Source organism: Chiloscyllium plagiosum, unplaced genomic scaffold (assembly GCF_037043375.1).
Source record: "Chiloscyllium plagiosum isolate Xiang-an unplaced genomic scaffold, Cpla_swu_hap1 HiC_scaffold_18, whole genome shotgun sequence".
NCBI lineage: Eukaryota > Metazoa > Chordata > Chondrichthyes > Orectolobiformes > Hemiscylliidae > Chiloscyllium > Chiloscyllium plagiosum.
The window spans coordinates 36,647,683-36,667,479 of NW_028270156.1; the positions used below are offsets into that span (position 1 = coordinate 36,647,683).

General features: G+C 44.7%; 3 non-coding genes across 3 annotated transcripts; all 3 read right to left on the reverse strand.

The window, feature by feature from the left end:
• Positions 1-2,717: 2,717 nt before the first annotated feature.
• Positions 2,718-3,015, reverse strand: LOC148146926 (signal recognition particle RNA). Its single transcript, XR_015760258.1, has one exon.
• Positions 3,016-9,068: 6,053 nt separating this feature from the next.
• LOC148146927 (signal recognition particle RNA) lies at positions 9,069-9,366 on the reverse strand. The gene has a single exon (XR_015760317.1).
• Positions 9,367-15,409: 6,043 nt separating this feature from the next.
• On the reverse strand, positions 15,410-15,707 carry LOC148146928 (signal recognition particle RNA). Its single transcript, XR_015760293.1, has one exon.
• Positions 15,708-19,797: the final 4,090 nt, after the last annotated feature.

The following is a 19,797-nucleotide window of genomic DNA, read 5'->3' on the forward strand; positions in this document are numbered from 1 at the left end:
ATGCTGAATTTCATAAGCGTTCAGAGGAAGAAGAGGCATTGTTGTGCCTTCTTGATTATCACACCTCTGTGGGAGGTTCAGTGCAGGTTGCTGGTTATCATCACTCCAAGGAATTTGACGCTATCGACCCTCTCCACCTCAGCTCCATTGATGTAAGTAGGGTCATGTTGTTCTTCTTTCTTCCGGAGGTCGATGATCAAGCTCCTTAGTTTTGCCCACCACTTTGGAGGAGAGATTGTTATCTTTGCATCATAAGATCAAGCATCCTATCTTCTTTCTGTATGCTAACTCATGGTTGTCTGATATCTGTCATACAATGGTAGTGTTTTCAGTGAACTTGTAAATGGCATTCGGATGAAATTGTGCCACACAGTCCCGAGTGTACAGGGAGTGCAGTAGGAGCTTGAGTACGTATTCTTGGGAGGCGCCGGTGTTGAGGCGCATCGCAGAGGAGGTGATGTTATCTTTCTTTACTGACTGCAGTCTATGGATCAAGAGGTTGAGGATCCTGTTGCAGATAGCAGACCCAAGACCTAGGTCTCAGAGTTTGGAGGTTAGTTTGGTTGGTATTATAATGTTGAAGGTGGAGCTGTAATCAATAAGTAGAAGCCTGACACAGGTATCTGTATTATTCAGATGTTCGTCGAATGAGTGCAGGATGAGAAAAATGGCATCTACCGTGGACCTGTTGCACTGGTAGGCAGATTGCAAGGGATTGAGGCAGGCTGGGGGTCTAGGGTTGATGTGATCCATGACTAACCTCTCAAAGGACTTTGTAACTATGGAAGTCAGAGGCATCAGGCGGTAGTCATTGAGACACATTGCATGTGCTTTCTTTGGTACCGGAATAATGGAAGCAGTTGGGGACTTCAGATTGTAACAACGAGGGGTTAAAGATGTCAGAAAGTTCTCTCGCTAGCTGGTCTGCACAGGATCTAAGTGCATGGCTGGGGACTCCACCGGACAAGTTGCTTTCCTTGGGTTCACTCTCAAGAAGGCGATCTGACATCTGCAGCAGTGACTGGAGGAATATGAGGATCTGGGGTTGTTGGGGGCAGGTGGTATCATTCCACTGGCATTCTGTTTGAACGGATTGTAAAAAGATCAGGGAAGGCTGTGTTTTTCTCCGCTATTCTGTTCTACTTCAATTTGCATCCTGTTATGCTGTGTAGGCCTTGTGACAGGCGATGGGTGTCCATTTGGTTAGTTTGGGTCTCTAACGTAGTCCTGTACTGCCTCTTGGCATCTGTAATAGCCTTGCAGAGGTTGTATCCAGAATTCTTATGAAAGTCTGAGTCATTCAATTTGAATGCCACCTGCCCGGTCTTCAGTAGGCAATGGATATCCCAGTTCATACAAGGTTTCTGGTTGATGAACGCACTGATTTTCTTCTTTGACACACAGCCGTCTATACAAATGCCAATCACGTCTGTGACCGTGACAGCATACTTGGCTAGGATGACTGCTGAACTCTGAAATATGGTTCAGCCCAACGATTCCAAGCAGTGCCACAGAAGCCCTTCTGCAGCTTCAGACCAGCACTGTCCTACTTTCTGTGCTAGGTCCTCAAGTTTCAGATTCTGCTTATAAACTGGGAGCAGGAACACAGTGCTGTGATCTGATTTTCAAAAGTGTATTTGTGGTATGGAGTGGTAGGCATTGTTGGTGGTTCAGTAGCAATGGTTCAACATCTGTTGCGGAAGCTTCTATGTTACATGCTCTTGTGACTGTAAGGGAAAGCAGTCGCATGATTTTGTGTGATAGAACCCTTGAACAAATTACACCTCTGCTACTATATTGCTCCATTCCAGCAATGGCCAAGATATGTTTTCAATATTAGAGTGGGAAGCAGAAGACTGAATACCGGTGGCATTCAAGTGGCGTGCGAGAATCGCAGCAGAGAGGAACAGAGAAATTTCTTCTTACCGATCTGCCACTTGGACCACCGCCAGTTGTAAAGTGAGGCCAGTAAGGCCCCCGTTCTTGGAAATAACGTGCATCTCGGCTGCTATTATTTCTCGCTGTCTTGTCTAAGACCTCATACTCGGAAGTGAGGAGATGGAAAAATGGGCTGTTGGTCAACTTGATTGTGGCATCATGGAAATGCCAGTCTTGCTGCCTCTTTCTTTCTCTCTGGTAGCTACAGCATGAGAGAAGTTAGAATGAGAGTTCAAGTGTTGCACAGTTTTGCAGGAGAATCATTTGCCGAAGTGAATGAATGAATGGATGACGGAGAGGGGAAAGAGCCGGGAGGCAGCTTGAACGCTTGGTGGTTGCAATGGAAGCTTCGGCAATGTGAGCAATGGAGAATTCGGGCAGGAAAATGAAGAGAGTTTTGCGCTCTCTGCTGGCCGTGGCTGGTAGGATTGTGTAAAGTGGAGATTTTCTCAGAACAGTAGGTGCTGTGAACAGCAGGGAGCAGTAAAAGAGAAGTGAATATTGAGGAGAGGGAGAAAAGGGCAGTGTGGGAAGTGTGAGGTAATGACTGAGAGAGTGTGTTTGGGTGAGTGTGGAGGACTTGTAGAGAGATTCGGTTGTTGTAAAATGTGTGGATTTGTTGTTGACTTTGTAAAGATTGGTTAGCGTGAGAGTGAATAAACGTGGCGGGCGTAGGGGGTGGAGGGAGTGAATGGGGAAGGAAGGAAGCAGGATTGAGACATCGAGATTGTTTGCACTGATGGCAAAAGATGGGAATGCCGCAAGGTAAAGAATGGTGTAAAAGACTGCGTCTCACTGTATTGGTCAGGCTGCACTGCTGCATCCATTCACAGGTGTTATCCCACTACTGAGCAGTGCGGGGGCTTTGACCTGCTCCGTTTCCGACCTGGGCCGGTTCACCCCTCTGCAGCACACCTGGTACACCCGAGTTCCCCGAGGAGCACCATGTGGACACTGCCCTGAGTGTGGGCACCCGATCGACACAGACCACAACAGCCCAGAACTCCCAACCTCAAGTCATCCGGCAGCCTCAGCCTCCCAGCAGCGGGATTACAGGCGCGCGCCACAGCCCCCGGCGATCGCGTGGCGCTTCCCTCAGTTGCCTTCAGTTCAAACGGCAGCAACAGCTCCACTGCAGACATTGCTGCAAAGACAACAGGCGGACGCAGTTTCACAGAGAGTCATCGAGTCATGCAGTACGGAAACAAACCCTTCAGCCCAATCACTCTGTGCCGAACATAATCTCAAACTAAACTCGCCGTAGCTCACTGCTACTGGTCCAGATCCAAACTTTCCCTTTTCATGTACTTACCCAAATATCTTTTAAACATTGTAACGGTGCCCACATCCATCAGTTCCTCAGGAACTTCATTCCACTGGCTAACCCCCACCCTCTATGGAAAAAAAGATGCCCCTCATGTCTTTTTTAACTCTCGCACTTCTGCCCTTAAAATGTGCCCCCTCTCCTGAAATCCCCCATCCGAGGAAAAAGACAACTACTCTTCATCCTATCTATACCCTTCATTATTTTATTTTATAAACGTCCATAAGGTTTCCACTTGACCTGCTACTCTCCAGTGTAAAAGGTTCCAGCCTATCGCTTCACTTCACTTCAGCTCTGATGTAGATTCATCGAGATTCATAACACGAGCTTGCTTTCTCTCCATCGACCATTGTGATCTCCAACACTTTTTGTTTCCTGTTACAGATTCCAGCATCTGCAGTAATTTGTTCCTACCCAGTCTATCCAGCCTTTCTTTACAGCTCAAACTTTCCATACCTGGCAAAATCCAGTAAACCTCTTCTGAATTCCTCCAGCTTAAAAATATCCTTCCTATTACTTGGCAAACAGAACTGAACACTATATTCCAGAAGATGTCTCACCAATGTCCTGCCCAAACACAACGTGACTTTTCAACGCCTATACTCAAAGGATTGAGCACTGAAGGCACAGCGTGCAAAATGTCTCTTGAACCACCCTGTCTATATGTGATGGAAACTTCAAGGAATGGTGTACCTGAACCCATTGGCCTCTACGTTCTACCAACACTACTTGTGTATAAACACAACCAAGGCCCTACTTTTGGTTGTGCCCTATGTGTCCTACCCTTATTTGTTGAACCCAAATGCAATACCTTGCATTTATCCAGATTGAACACCATCTGCCATTTTTGAACCCATTGACCCATTTGAACAAGATCCCTTTGTAATCTTAGGAAACCTATTTCACTGGCTACTACGCTACCACTTTTGGTGCTGTCTGCAAGCTGACTAACCATGCCTTCTATATGCTCATCCAAATCATTCATATAGATGACAAACAAAAGATTTCCCAGAACCGATCCTTGTGGAACACTCTGGTGACAGGCCTTCAATCTGAAAGCAACCCTCAACCACTAGTCTCTTTCTCCTGCCATTAAGCCAATAATGCGTCCAATTGGCAAGCTCAATCTTGTGACCTAACTTTACTAATTAGTCTATAATGTGGAACCTTGTCAAAAGTTCTACTAAAGTCCAAGTAAACAATATCTACTGTTCTGCCTTCATCAATCGTTTTGGTAACTTCTTCAAAACTGCAAGCATGTTTGTGAGAAATTATTTTTCTCACACAAAGCCACGCTGACTATCCCGAATCAATTTATGTCTCTCTAAATGTCCATAAAGTTTATGTTTTAAAATCACCTCCATCAATCTACCCACAACCAAAGTCAGACAGGCCAATAGTTCCCGGCTTTCTCCTTACAACATTTCTTAAGCAAATCTAGGAAAAAATGTCTACTCCTATCTCTCCAAACCTTTGCTATTCATATATTTACCTAGGTGTCTTTTAAACTTTGCAATTGTGCTCAACATTCAGGATTTCCTCAGGAAGTTCATTCCACATGTGAATCACCTTCTGTGGAAAAATAAATTGCCCCTCATGTCTTTTTAAAATCTTCTCCTCTCACCTTAAAAATATATCCCCTGTTCTTGAAATTCCCCCATCCTAGGTCTCACTCATGTCCTGTACAACCTCAAGATGACAACACTCAAAGTATAGACAACCACATATGTCCCAGGCTATGCTTGTGCCTTTGTTGGTATTTGGAACATGGAAAAGATGAGAACTTCTCATTCCTGATGAAGGGCTTATGCCTGAATGTCAATTCTCCTGCTCCTCGGATGCTGCCTGACCAGCTGTGCATTTCCAGCATCACACTCTCAACTCAGTATGTGAAACATGCCTTGTTGTGTTTCTATTCCGAGACTACCAACAACTCTTTCTCTGATATATCGATGATGTCATACCTGTGCCCAATCCCTAATTATGACACTCACCAGCCAGTTGTTTGCCTTTTCACTTAAACCATCATGTTCCCATGCTAAAATTCCCATCCTGGGTGTGCTATAGTGTTGTATTAATGTTCAATGTGAACTGGAGGAACAACATCACATTTTCATGTCACATCTCCCTATGCTAGCCCTGAACATTGAGTCAACAAACTTCACAGCATGACATCTACCCCTCCAGTTGGTTTAGAAACTGACTCCTTCCTTCACCTCCATTGCTTTTTTAAAAAAAAATGTATCGTGTTGTTTCACTCTCAACAGAATAGATTTTCTTTCTCTCTTTTGCACCTAGTATCTCCATGCATTTTACATTTCCATCTCACTTTTACTAACATTACCACTCTTTTTGTCTCCTGCTCTGAGCACCATTACCATTTATTCTACTTAATGTTTCTCCCCCTCTCTCAACAGCATAAAAATGTTTAAATTCCAAGACTGTTCAGTTCTGAAGAAAACATTTCAGACGCAAAATGTTAATGCTGTTTGTTTATCCATGTCATGTATGCAGCTGGACTTTGTCAGTTGCAAGTGGTGACAACAGCTCCACTGCAGTCACTGTGTAAGTCGAGCAGGCTGTTGCACTTGATTTGATGTGATTTATCGTTGTCACACATACCTAAGTGCAGTTGAAAGTTGTGTTTTGTGTACAGAATAAGCAGATCATAGGGTGATTGAACAGAGCAAGGCAGAGAAAGTTATGGCTGCAAGGAGAGGACAAAAAGAGATCGCCATTAGATTTGAAATTTGAGAGACCCATTCGACAGATGAATAACAGCGGGTAAAAATTTGTTCTGGAACCCACTGGTATGTGCGTTTAAGCTTATGTATCTTCTGCGTGGTGGAAGAGGTTGGAAGAGATTAATACCAGGATTGGAGGTGTCACTGTTGACGCTAGCTGCCATTCCGGAACTACAGTATACGTAGAGGGAGTCCATGGCTTGTGTGATTGTCTGGGCTGTTCACATAACTTTCTGTAGGTTCTTATGGCCATGGGTAGAGCAATTACTGTACCAGCCATGATGTAGCTGGGTAGAATGCTTTCTATGATGCATCTATAAGAGTTAGTGAGGGTCCTTACAGACATGCTGAATTTCATAAGCGTTCAGAGGAAGAAGAGGCATTGTTGTGCCTTCTTGATTATCACACCTCTGTGGGAGGTTCAGTGCAGGTTGCTGGTTATCATCACTCCAAGGAATTTGACGCTATCGACCCTCTCCACCTCAGCTCCATTGATGTAAGTAGGGTCATGTTGTTCTTCTTTCTTCCGGAGGTCGATGATCAAGCTCCTTAGTTTTGCCCACCACTTTGGAGGAGAGATTGTTATCTTTGCATCATAAGATCAAGCATCCTATCTTCTTTCTGTATGCTAACTCATGGTTGTCTGATATCTGTCATACAATGGTAGTGTTTTCAGTGAACTTGTAAATGGCATTCGGATGAAATTGCGCCACACAGTCCCGAGTGTACAGGGAGTGCAGTAGGAGCTTGAGTACGTATTCTTGGGAGGCGCCGGTGTTGAGGCGCATCGCAGAGGAGGTGATGTTATCTTTCTTTACTGACTGCAATCTATGGATCAAGAGGTTGAGGATCCTGTTGCAGATAGCAGACCCAAGACCTAGGTCTCAGAGTTTGGAGGTTAGTTTGGTTGGTATTATAATGTTGAAGGTGGAGCTGTAATCAATAAGTAGAAGCCTGACACAGGTATCTGTATTATTCAGATGTTCGTCGAATGAGTGCAGGATGAGAAAAATGGCATCTACCGTGGACCTGTTGCACTGGTAGGCAGATTGCAAGGGATTGAGGCAGGCTGGGGGTCTAGGGTTGATGTGATCCATGACTAACCTCTCAAAGGACTTTGTAACTATGGAAGTCAGAGGCATCAGGCGGTAGTCATTGAGACACATTGCATGTGCTTTCTTTGGTACCGGAATAATGGAAGCAGTTGGGGACTTCAGATTGTAACAACGAGGGGTTAAAGATGTCAGAAAGTTCTCTCGCTAGCTGGTCTGCACAGGATCTAAGTGCATGGCTGGGGACTCCATCCGGACAAGTTGCTTTCCTTGGGTTCACTCTCAAGAAGGCGATCTGACATCTGCAGCAGTGACTGGAGGAATATGAGGATCTGGGGTTGTTGGGGGCAGGTGGTATCATTCCACTGGCATTCTGTTTGAACGGATTGTAAAAAGATCAGGGAAGGCTGTGTTTTTCTCCGCTATTCTGTTCTGCTTCAATTTGCATCCTGTTATGCTGTGTAGGCCTTGTGACAGGCGATGGGTGTCCATTTGGTTAGTTTGGGTCTCTAACGTAGTCCTGTACTGCCTCTTGGCATCTGTAATAGCCTTGCAGAGGTTGTATCCAGAATTCTTATGAAAGTCTGAGTCATTCAATTTGAATGCCACCTGCCCGGTCTTCAGTAGGCAATGGATATCCCAGTTCATACAAGGTTTCTGGTTGATGAACGCACTGATTTTCTTCTTTGACACACAGCCGTCTATACAAATGCCAATCACGTCTGTGACCGTGACAGCATACTTGGCTAGGATGACTGCTGAACTCTGAAATATGGTTCAGCCCAACGATTCCAAGCAGTGCCACAGAAGCCCTTCTGCAGCTTCAGACCAGCACTGTCCTACTTTCTGTGCTAGGTCCTCAAGTTTCAGATTCTGCTTATAAACTGGGAGCAGGAACACAGTGCTGTGATCTGATTTTCAAAAGTGTATTTGTGGTATGGAGTGGTAGGCATTGTTGGTGGTTCAGTAGCAATGGTTCAACATCTGTTGCGGAAGCTTCTATGTTACATGCTCTTGTGACTGTAAGGTAAAGCAGTCGCATGATTTTGTGTGATAGAACCCTTGAACAAATTACACCTCTGCTACTATATTGCTCCATTCCAGCAATGGCCAAGATATGTTTTCAATATTAGAGTGGGAAGCAGAAGACTGAATACCGGTGGCATTCAAGTGGCGTGCGAGAATCGCAGCAGAGAGGAACAGAGAAATTTCTTCTTACCGATCTGCCACTTGGACCACCGCCAGTTGTAAAGTGAGGCCAGTAAGGCCCCCGTTCTTGGAAATAACGTGCATCTCGGCTGCTATTATTTCTCGCTGTCTTGTCTAAGACCTCATACTCGGAAGTGAGGAGATGGAAAAATGGGCTGTTGGTCAACTTGATTGTGGCATCATGGAAATGCCAGTCTTGCTGCCTCTTTCTTTCTCTCTGGTAGCTACAGCATGAGAGAAGTTAGAATGAGAGTTCAAGTGTTGCACAGTTTTGCAGGAGAATCATTTGCCGAAGTGAATGAATGAATGGATGACGGAGAGGGGAAAGAGCCGGGAGGCAGCTTGAACGCTTGGTGGTTGCAATGGAAGCTTCGGCAATGTGAGCAATGGAGAATTCGGGCAGGAAAATGAAGAGAGTTTTGCGCTCTCTGCTGGCCGTGGCTGGTAGGATTGTGTAAAGTGGAGATTTTCTCAGAACAGTAGGTGCTGTGAACAGCAGGGAGCAGTAAAAGAGAAGTGAATATTGAGGAGAGGTAGAAAAGGGCAGTGTGGGAAGTGTGAGGTAATGACTGAGAGAGTGTGTTTGGGTGAGTGTGGAGGACTTGTAGAGAGATTCAGTTGTTGTAAAATGTGTGGATTTGTTGTTGACTTTGTAAAGATTGGTTATCGTGAGAGTGAATAAACGTGGCGGGCGTAGGGGGTGGAGGGAGTGAGTGGGGAAGGAAGGAAGCAGGATTGAGACATCGAGATTGTTTGCACTGATGCCAAAAGATGGGAATGCCGCAAGGTAAAGAATGGTGTAAAAGACTGCGTCTCACTGTATTGGTCAGGCTGCACTGCTGCATCCATTCACAGGTGCTATCCCACTACTGAGCAGTGCGGGGGCTTTGACCTGCTCCGTTTCCGACCTGGGCCGGTTCACCCCTCTGCAGCACACCTGGTACACCCGAGTTCCCCGAGGAGCACCATGTGGACACTGCCCTGAGTGTGGGCACCCGATCGACACAGACCACAACAGCCCAGAACTCCCAACCTCAAGTCATCCGGCAGCCTCAGCCTCCCAGCAGCGGGATTACAGGCGCGCGCCACAGCCCCCGGCGATCGCGTGACGCTTCCCTCAGTTGCCTTCAGTTCAAACGGCAGCAACAGCTCCACTGCAGACATTGCTGCAAAGACAACAGGCGGACGCAGTTTCACAGAGAGTCATCGAGTCATGCAGTACGGAAACAAACCCTTCAGCCCAATCACTCTGTGCCGAACATAATCTCAAACTAAACTCGCCGTAGCTCACTGCTACTGGTCCAGATCCAAACTTTCCCTTTTCATGTACTTACCCAAATATCTTTTAAACATTGTAACGGTGCCCACATCCATCAGTTCCTCAGGAACTTCATTCCACTGGCTAACCCCCACCCTCTATGGAAAAAAAGATGCCCCTCATGTCTTTTTTAACTCTCGCACTTCTGCCCTTAAAATGTGCCCCCTCTCCTGAAATCCCCCATCCGAGGAAAAAGACAACTACTCTTCATCCTCTCTATACCCTTCATTATTTTATTTTATAAACGTCCATAAGGTTTCCACTTGACCTGCTACTCTCCAGTGTAAAAGGTTCCAGCCTATCGCTTCACTTCACTTCAGCTCTGATGTAGATTCATCGAGATTCATAACACGAGCTTGCTTTCTCTCCATCGACCATTGTGATCTCCAACACTTTTTGTTTCCTGTTACAGATTCCAGCATCTGCAGTAATTTGTTCCTACCCAGTCTATCCAGCCTTTCTTTACAGCTCAAACTTTCCATACCTGGCAAAATCCAGTAAACCTCTTCTGAATTCCTCCAGCTTAAAAATATCCTTCCTATTACTTGGCAAACAGAACTGAACACTATATTCCAGAAGATGTCTCACCAATGTCCTGCCCAAACACAACGTGACTTTTCAACGCCTATACTCAAAGGATTGAGCAATGAAGGCACAGCGTGCAAAATGTCTCTTGAACCACCCTGTCTATATGTGATGGAAACTTCAAGGAATGGTGTACCTGAACCCATTGGCCTCTCTGTTCTACCAACACTACTTGTGTATAAACACAACCAAGGCCCTACTTTTGGTTGTGCCCTATGTGTCCTACCCTTATTTGTTGAACCCAAATGCAATACCTTGCATTTATCCAGATTGAACACCATCTGCCATTTTTGAACCCATTGACCCATTTGAACAAGATCCCTTTGTAATCTTAGGAAACCTATTTCACTGGCTACTACGCTACCACTTTTGGTGCTGTCTGCAAGCTGACTAACCATGCCTTCTATATGCTCATCCAAATCATTCATATAGATGACAAACAAAAGATTTCCCAGAACCGAACCTTGTGGAACACTCTGGTGACAGGCCTTCAATCTGAAAGCAACCCTCAACCACTAGTCTCTTTCTCCTGCCATTAAGCCAATAATGCGTCCAATTGGCAAGCTCAATCTTGTGACCTAACTTTACTAATTAGTCTATAATGTGGAACCTTGTCAAAAGTTCTACTAAAGTCCAAGTAAACAATATCTACTGTTCTGCCTTCATCAATCGTTTTGGTAACTTCTTCAAAACTGCAAGCATGTTTGTGAGAAATTATTTTTCTCACACAAAGCCACGCTGACTATCCCGAATCAATTTATGTCTCTCTAAATGTCCATAAAGTTTATGTTTTAAAATCACCTCCATCAATCTACCCACAACCAAAGTCAGACAGGCCAATAGTTCCCGGCTTTCTCCTTACAACATTTCTTAAGCAAATCTAGGAAAAAATGTCTACTCCTATCTCTCCAAACCTTTGCTATTCATATATTTACCTAGGTGTCTTTTAAACTTTGCAATTGTGCTCAACATTCAGGATTTCCTCAGGAAGTTCATTCCACATGTGAATCACCTTCTGTGTAAAAATAAATTGCCCCTCATGTCTTTTTAAAATCTCCCTCCTCTCACCTTAAAAATATATCCCCTGTTCTTGAAATTCCCCCATCCTAGGTCTCACTCATGTCCTGTACAACCTCAAGATGACAACACTCAAAGTATAGACAACCACATATGTCCCAGGCTATGCTTGTGCCTTTGTTGGTATTTGGAACATGGAAAAGATGAGAACTTCTCATTCCTGATGAAGGGCTTATGCCTGAATGTCAATTCTCCTGCTCCTCGGATGCTGCCTGACCAGCTGTGCATTTCCAGCATCACACTCTCAACTCAGTATGTGAAACATGCCTTGTTGTGTTTCTATTCCGAGACTACCAACAACTCTTTCTCTGATATATCGATGATGTCATACCTGTGCCCAATCCCTAATTATGACACTCACCAGCCAGTTGTTTGCCTTTTCACTTAAACCATCATGTTCCCATGCTAAAATTCCCATCCTGGGTGTGCTATAGTGTTGTATTAATGTTCAATGTGAACTGGAGGAACAACATCACATTTTCATGTCACATCTCCCTATGCTAGCCCTGAACATTGAGTCAACAAACTTCACAGCATGACATCTACCCCTCCAGTTGGTTTAGAAACTGACTCCTTCCTTCACCTCCATTGCTTTTTTAAAAAAAAATGTATCGTGTTGTTTCACTCTCAACAGAATAGATTTTCTTTCTCTCTTTTGCACCTAGTATCTCCATGCATTTTACATTTCCATCTCACTTTTACTAACATTACCACTCTTTTTGTCTCCTGCTCTGAGCACCATTACCATTTATTCTACTTAATGTTTCTCCCCCTCTCTCAACAGCATAAAAATGTTTAAATTCCAAGACTGTTCAGTTCTGAAGAAAACATTTCAGACGCAAAATGTTAATGCTGTTTGTTTATCCATGTCATGTATGCAGCTGGACTTTGTCAGTTGCAAGTGGTGACAACAGCTCCACTGCAGTCACTGTGTAAGTCGAGCAGGCTGTTGCACTTGATTTGATGTGATTTATCGTTGTCACACATACCTAAGTGCAGTTGAAAGTTGTGTTTTGTGTACAGAATAAGCAGATCATAGGGTGATTGAACAGAGCAAGGCAGAGAAAGTTATGGCTGCAAGGAGAGGACAAAAAGAGATCGCCATTAGATTTGAAATTTGAGAGACCCATTCGACAGACGAATTACAGCGGGTAAAAATTTGTTCTGGAACCCACTGGTATGTGCGTTTAAGCTTTTGTATCTTCTGCGTGATGGAAGAGGTTGGAAGAGATTAATACCAGGATTGGAGGTGTCACTGTTGACGCTAGCTGCCATTCCGGAACTACAGTATACGTAGAGGGAGTCCATGGCTTGTGTGATTGTCTGGGCTGTTCACATAACTTTCTGTAGGTTCTTATGGCCATGGGTAGAGCAATTACTGTACCAGCCATGATGTAGCTGGGTAGAATGCTTTCTATGATGCATCTATAAGAGTTAGTGAGGGTCCTTACAGACTTGCTGAATTTCATAAGCGTTCAGAGGAAGAAGAGGCATTGTTGTGCCTTCTTGATTATCACACCTCTGTGGGAGGTTCAGTGCAGGTTGCTGGATATCATCACTCCAAGGAATTTGACGCTATCGACCCTCTCCACCTCAGCTCCATTGATGTAAGTAGGGTCATGTTGTTCTTCTTTCTTCCGGAGGTCGATGATCAAGCTCCTTAGTTTTGCCCACCACTTTGGAGGAGAGATTGTTATCTTTGCAACATAAGATCAAGCATCCTATCTTCTTTCTGTCTGCTGTCTGATATCTGTCATACAATGGTAGTGTTTTCAGTGAACTTGTAAATGGCATTCGGATGAAATTGTGCCACACAGTCCCGAGTGTACAGGGAGTGCAGTAGGAGCTTGAGTACGTATTCTTGGGAGGCGCCGGTGTTGAGGCGCATCGCAGAGGAGGTGATGTTATCTTTCTTTACTGACTGCAGTCTATGGATCAAGAGGTTGAGGATCCTGTTGCAGATAGCAGACCCAAGACCTAGGTCTCAGAGTTTGGAGGTTAGTTTGGTTGGTATTATAATGTTGAAGGTGGAGCTGTAATCAATAAGTAGAAGCCTGACACAGGTATCTGTATTATTCAGATGTTCGTCGAATGAGTGCAGGATGAGAAAAATGGCATCTACCGTGGACCTGTTGCACTGGTAGGCAGATTGCAAGGGATTGAGGCAGGCTGGGGGTCTAGGGTTGATGTGATCCATGACTAACCTCTCAAAGGACTTTGTAACTATGGAAGTCAGAGGCATCAGGCGGTAGTCATTGAGACACATTGCATGTGCTTTCTTTGGTACCGGAATAATGGAAGCAGTTGGGGACTTCAGATTGTAACAACGAGGGGTTAAAGATGTCAGAAAGTTCTCTCGCTAGCTGGTCTGCACAGGATCTAAGTGCATGGCTGGGGACTCCATCCGGACAAGTTGCTTTCCTTGGGTTCACTCTCAAGAAGGCGATCTGACATCTGCAGCAGTGACTGGAGGAATATGAGGATCTGGGGTTGTTGGGGGCAGGTGGTATCATTCCACTGGCATTCTGTTTGAACGGATTGTAAAAAGATCAGGGAAGGCTGTGTTTTTCTCCGCTATTCTGTTCTGCTTCAATTTGCATCCTGTTATGCTGTGTAGGCCTTGTGACAGGCGATGGGTGTCCATTTGGTTAGTTTGGGTCTCTAACGTAGTCCTGTACTGCCTCTTGGCATCTGTAATAGCCTTGCAGAGGTTGTATCCAGAATTCTTATGAAAGTCTGAGTCATTCAATTTGAATGCCACCTGCCCGGTCTTCTGTAGGCAATGGATATCCCAGTTCATACAAGGTTTCTGGTTGATGAACGCACTGATTTTCTTCTTTGACACACAGCCGTCTATACAAATGCCAATCACGTCTGTGACCGTGACAGCATACTTGGCTAGGATGACTGCTGAACTCTGAAATATGGTTCAGCCCAACGATTCCAAGCAGCGCCACAGAAGCCCTTCTGCAGCTTCAGACCAGCACTGTCCTACTTTCTGTGCTAGGTCCTCAAGTTTCAGATTCTGCTTATAAACTGGGAGCAGGAACACAGTGCTGTGATCTGATTTTCAAAAGTGTATTTGTGGTATGGAGTGGTAGGCATTGTTGGTGGTTCAGTAGCAATGGTTCAACATCTGTTGCGGAAGCTTCTATGTTACATGCTCTTGTGACTGTAAGGGAAGGCAGTCGCATGATTTTGTGTGATAGAACCCTTGAACAAATTACACCTCTGCTACTATATTGCTCCATTCCAGCAATGGCCAAGATATGTTTTCAATATTAGAGTGGGAAGCAGAAGACTGAATACCGGTGGCATTCAAGTGGCGTGCGAGAATCGCAGCAGAGAGGAACAGAGAACTTTCTTCTAACCGATCTGCCACTTGGACCACCGCCAGTTGTAAAGTGAGGCCAGTAAGGCCCCCGTTCTTGGAAATAACGTGCATCTCGGCTGCTATTATTTCTCGCTGTCTTGTCTAAGACCTCATACTCGGAAGTGAGGAGATGGAAAAATGGGCTGTTGGTCAACTTGATTGTGGCATCATGGAAATGCCAGTCTTGCTGCCTCTTTCTTTCTCTCTGGTAGCTACAGCATGAGAGAAGTTAGAATGAGAGTTCAAGTGTTGCACAGTTTTGCAGGAGAATCATTTGCCGAAGTGAATGAATGAATGGATGACGGAGAGGGGAAAGAGCCGGGAGGCAGCTTGAACGCTTGGTGGTTGCAATGGAAGTTTCGGCAATGTGAGCAATGGAGAATTCGGGCAGGAAAATGAAGAGAGTTTTGCGCTCTCTGCTGGCCGTGGCTGGTAGGATTGTGTAAAGTGGAGATTTTCTCAGAACAGTAGGTGCTGTGAACAGCAGGGAGCAGTAAAAGAGAAGTGAATATTGAGGAGAGGTAGAAAAGGGCAGTGTGGGAAGTGTGAGGTAATGACTGAGAGAGTGTGTTTGGGTGAGTGTGGAGGACTTGTAGAGAGATTCGGTTGTTGTAAAATGTGTGGATTTGTTGTTGACTTTGTAAAGATTGGTTATCGTGAGAGTGAATAAACGTGGCGGGCGTAGGGGGTGGAGGGAGTGAGTGGGGAAGGAAGGAAGCAGGATTGAGACATCGAGATTGTTTGCACTGATGGCAAAAGATGGGAATGCCGCAAGGTAAAGAATGGTGTAAAAGACTGCGTCTCACTGTATTGGTCAGGCTGCACTGCTGCATCCATTCACAGGTGCTATCCCACTACTGAGCAGTGCGGGGGCTTTGACCTACTCCGTTTCCGACCTAGGCCGGTTCACCCCTCTGCAGCACACCTGGTACACCCGAGTTCCCCGAGGAGCACCATGTGGACACTGCCCTGAGTGTGGGCACCCGATCGACACAGACCACAACAGCCCAGAACTCCTAACCTCAAGTCATCCGACAGCCTCAACCTCCCAGCAGCGGGATTACAGGCGCGCGCCACAGCCCCCTGCGATCGCGTGATGCTTCCCTCAGTTGCCTTCAGTTCAAACGGCAGCAACAGCTCCACTGCAGACATTGCTGCAAAGACAACAGGTGGACGCAGTTTCACAGAGAGTCATCGAGTCATGCAGTACGGAAACAAACCCTTCAGCCCAATCACTCTGTGCCGAACATAATCTCAAACTAAACTCGCCGTAGCTCACTGCTACTGGTCCAGATCCATGTCTTTTTTAACTCTCGCACTTCTGCCCTTAAAATGTGCCCCCTCTCCTGAAATCCCCCATCCGAGGAAAAAGACAACTACTCTTCATCCTATCTATACCCTTCATTATTTTATTTTATAAACGTCCATAAGGTTTCCACTTGACCTGCTACTCTCCAGTGTAAAAGGTTCCAGCCTATCGCTTCACTTCACTTCAGCTCTGATGTAGATTCATCGAGATTCATAACACGAGCTTGCTTTCTCTCCATCGACCATTGTGATCTCCAACACTTTTTGTTTCCTGTTACAGATTCCAGCATCTGCAGTAATTTGTTCCTACCCAGTCTATCCAGCCTTTCTTTACAGCTCAAACTTTCCATACCTGGCAAAATCCAGTAAACCTCTTCTGAATTCCTCCAGCTTAAAAATATCCTTCCTATTACTTGGCAAACAGAACTGAACACTATATTCCAGAAGATGTCTCACCAATGTCCTGCCCAAACACAACGTGACTTTTCAACGCCTATACTCAAAGGATTGAGCAATGAAGGCACAGCGTGCAAAATGTCTCTTGAACCACCCTGTCTATATGTGATGGAAACTTCAAGGAATGGTGTACCTGAACCCATTGGCCTCTCTGTTCTACCAACACTACTTGTGTATAAACACAACCAAGGCCCTACTTTTGGTTGTGCCCTATGTGTCCTACCCTTATTTGTTGAACCCAAATGCAATACCTTGCATTTATCCAGAATGAACACCATCTGCCATTTTTGAACCCATTGACCCATTTGAACAAGATCCCTTTGTAATCTTAGGAAACCTATTTCACTGGCTACTACGCTACCACTTTTGGTGCTGTCTGCAAGCTGACTAACCATGCCTTCTATATGCTCATCCAAATCATTCATATAGATGACAAACAAAAGATTTCCCAGAACCGAACCTTGTGGAACACTCTGGTGACAGGCCTTCAATCTGAAAGCAACCCTCAACCACTAGTCTCTTTCTCCTGCCATTAAGCCAATAATGCGTCCAATTGGCAAGCTCAATCTTGTGACCTAACTTTACTAATTAGTCTATAATGTGGAACCTTGTCAAAAGTTCTACTAAAGTCCAAGTAAACAATATCTACTGTTCTGCCTTCATCAATCGTTTTGGTAACTTCTTCAAAACTGCAAGCATGTTTGTGAGAAATTATTTTTCTCACACAAAGCCACGCTGACTATCCCGAATCAATTTATGTCTCTCTAAATGTCCATAAAGTTTATGTTTTAAAATCACCTCCATCAATCTACCCACAACCAAAGTCAGACAGGCCAATAGTTCCCGGCTTTCTCCTTACAACATTTCTTAAGCAAATCTAGGAAAAAATGTCTACTCCTATCTCTCCAAACCTTTGCTATTCATATATTTACCTAGGTGTCTTTTAAACTTTGCAATTGTGCTCAACATTCAGGATTTCCTCAGGAAGTTCATTCCACATGTGAATCACCTTCTGTGTAAAAATAAATTGCCCCTCATGTCTTTTTAAAATCTCCCTCCTCTCACCTTAAAAATATATCCCCTGTTCTTGAAATTCCCCCACCCTAGGTCTCACTCATGTCCTGTACAACCTCAAGATGACAACACTCAAAGTATAGACAACCACATATGTCCCAGGCTATGCTTGTGCCTTTGTTGGTATTTGGAACATGGAAAAGATGAGAACTTCTCATTCCTGATGAAGGGCTTATGCCTGAATGTCAATTCTCCTGCTCCTCGGATGCTGCCTGACCAGCTGTGCATTTCCAGCATCACACTCTCAACTCAGTATGTGAAACATGCCTTGTTGTGTTTCTATTCCGAGACTACCAACAACTCTTTCTCTGATATATCGATGATGTCATACCTGTGCCCAATCCCTAATTATGACACTCACCAGCCAGTTGTTTGCCTTTTCACTTAAACCATCATGTTCCCATGCTAAAATTCCCATCCTGGGTGTGCTATAGTGTTGTATTAATGTTCAATGTGAACTGGAGGAACAACATCACATTTTCATGTCACATCTCCCTATGCTAGCCCTGAACATTGAGTCAACAAACTTCACAGCATGACATCTACCCCTCCAGTTGGTTTAGAAACTGACTCCTTCCTTCACCTCCATTGCTTTTTTAAAAAAAAATGTATCGTGTTGTTTCACTCTCAACAGAATAGATTTTCTTTCTCTCTTTTGCACCTAGTATCTCCATGCATTTTACATTTCCATCTCACTTTTACTAACATTACCACTCTTTTTGTCTCCTGCTCTGAGCACCATTACCATTTATTCTACTTAATGTTTCTCCCCCTCTCTCAACAGCATAAAAATGTTTAAATTCCAAGACTGTTCAGTTCTGAAGAAAACATTTCAGACGCAAAATGTTAATGCTGTTTGTTTATCCATGTCATGTATGCAGCTGGACTTTGTCAGTTGCAAGTGGTGACAACAGCTCCACTGCAGTCACTGTGTAAGTCGAGCAGGCTGTTGCACTTGATTTGATGTGATTTATCGTTGTCACACATACCTAAGTGCAGTTGAAAGTTGTGTTTTGTGTACAGAATAAGCAGATCATAGGGTGATTGAACAGAGCAAGGCAGAGAAAGTTATGGCTGCAAGGAGAGGACAAAAAGAGATCGCCATTAGATTTGAAATTTGAGAGACCCATTCGACAGACGAATAACAGCGGGTAAAAATTTGTTCTGGAACCCACTGGTATGTGCGTTTAAGCTTTTGTATCTTCTGCGTGATGGAAGAGGTTGGAAGAGATTAATACCAGGATTGGAGGTGTCACTGTTGACGCTAGCTGCCATTCCGGAACTACAGTATACGTAGAGGGAGTCCATGGCTTGTGTGATTGTCTGGGCTGTTCACATAACTTTCTGTAGGTTCTTATGGCCATGGGTAGAGCAATTACTGTACCAGCCATGATGTAGCTGGGTAGAATGCTTTCTATGATGCATCTATAAGAGTTAGTGAGGGTCCTTACAGACATGCTGAATTTCATAAGCGTTCAGAGGAAGAAGAGGCATTGTTGTGCCTTCTTGATTATCACACCTCTGTGGGAGGTTCAGTGCAGGTTGCTGGTTATCATCACTCCAAGGAATTTGACGCTATCGAACCTCTCCACCTCAGCTCCATTGATGTAAGTGGGGTCATGTTGTTCTTCTTTCTTCCGGAGGTCGATGATCAAGCTCCTTAGTTTTGCCCACCACTTTGGAGGAGAGATTGTTATCTTTGCATCATAAGATCAAGCATCCTATCTTCTTTCTGTATGCTGTCTGATATCTGTCATACAATGGTAGTGTTTTCAGTGAACTTGTAAATGGCATTCGGATGAAATTGTGCCACACAGTCCCGAGTGTACAGGGAGTGCAGTAGGAGCTTGAGTACGTATTCTTGGGAGGCGCCGGTGTTGAGGCGCATCGCAGAGGAGGTGATGTTATCTTTCTTTACTGACTGCAGTCTATGGATCAAGAGGTTGAGGATCCTGTTGCAGATAGCAGACCCAAGACCTAGGTCTCAGAGTTTGGAGGTTAGTTTGGTTGGTATTATAATGTTGAAGGTGGAGCTGTAATCAATAAGTAGAAGCCTGACACAGGTATCTGTATTATTCAGATGTTCGTCGAATGAGTGCAGGATGAGAAAAATGGCATCTACCGTGGACCTGTTGCACTGGTAGGCAGATTGCAAGGGATTGAGGCAGGCTGGGGGTCTAGGGTTGATGTGATCCATGACTAACCTCTCAAAGGACTTTGTAACTATGGAAGTCAGAGGCATCAGGCGGTAGTCATTGAGACACATTGCATGTGCTTTCTTTGGTACCGGAATAATGGAAGCAGTTGGGGACTTCAGATTGTAACAACGAGGGGTTAAA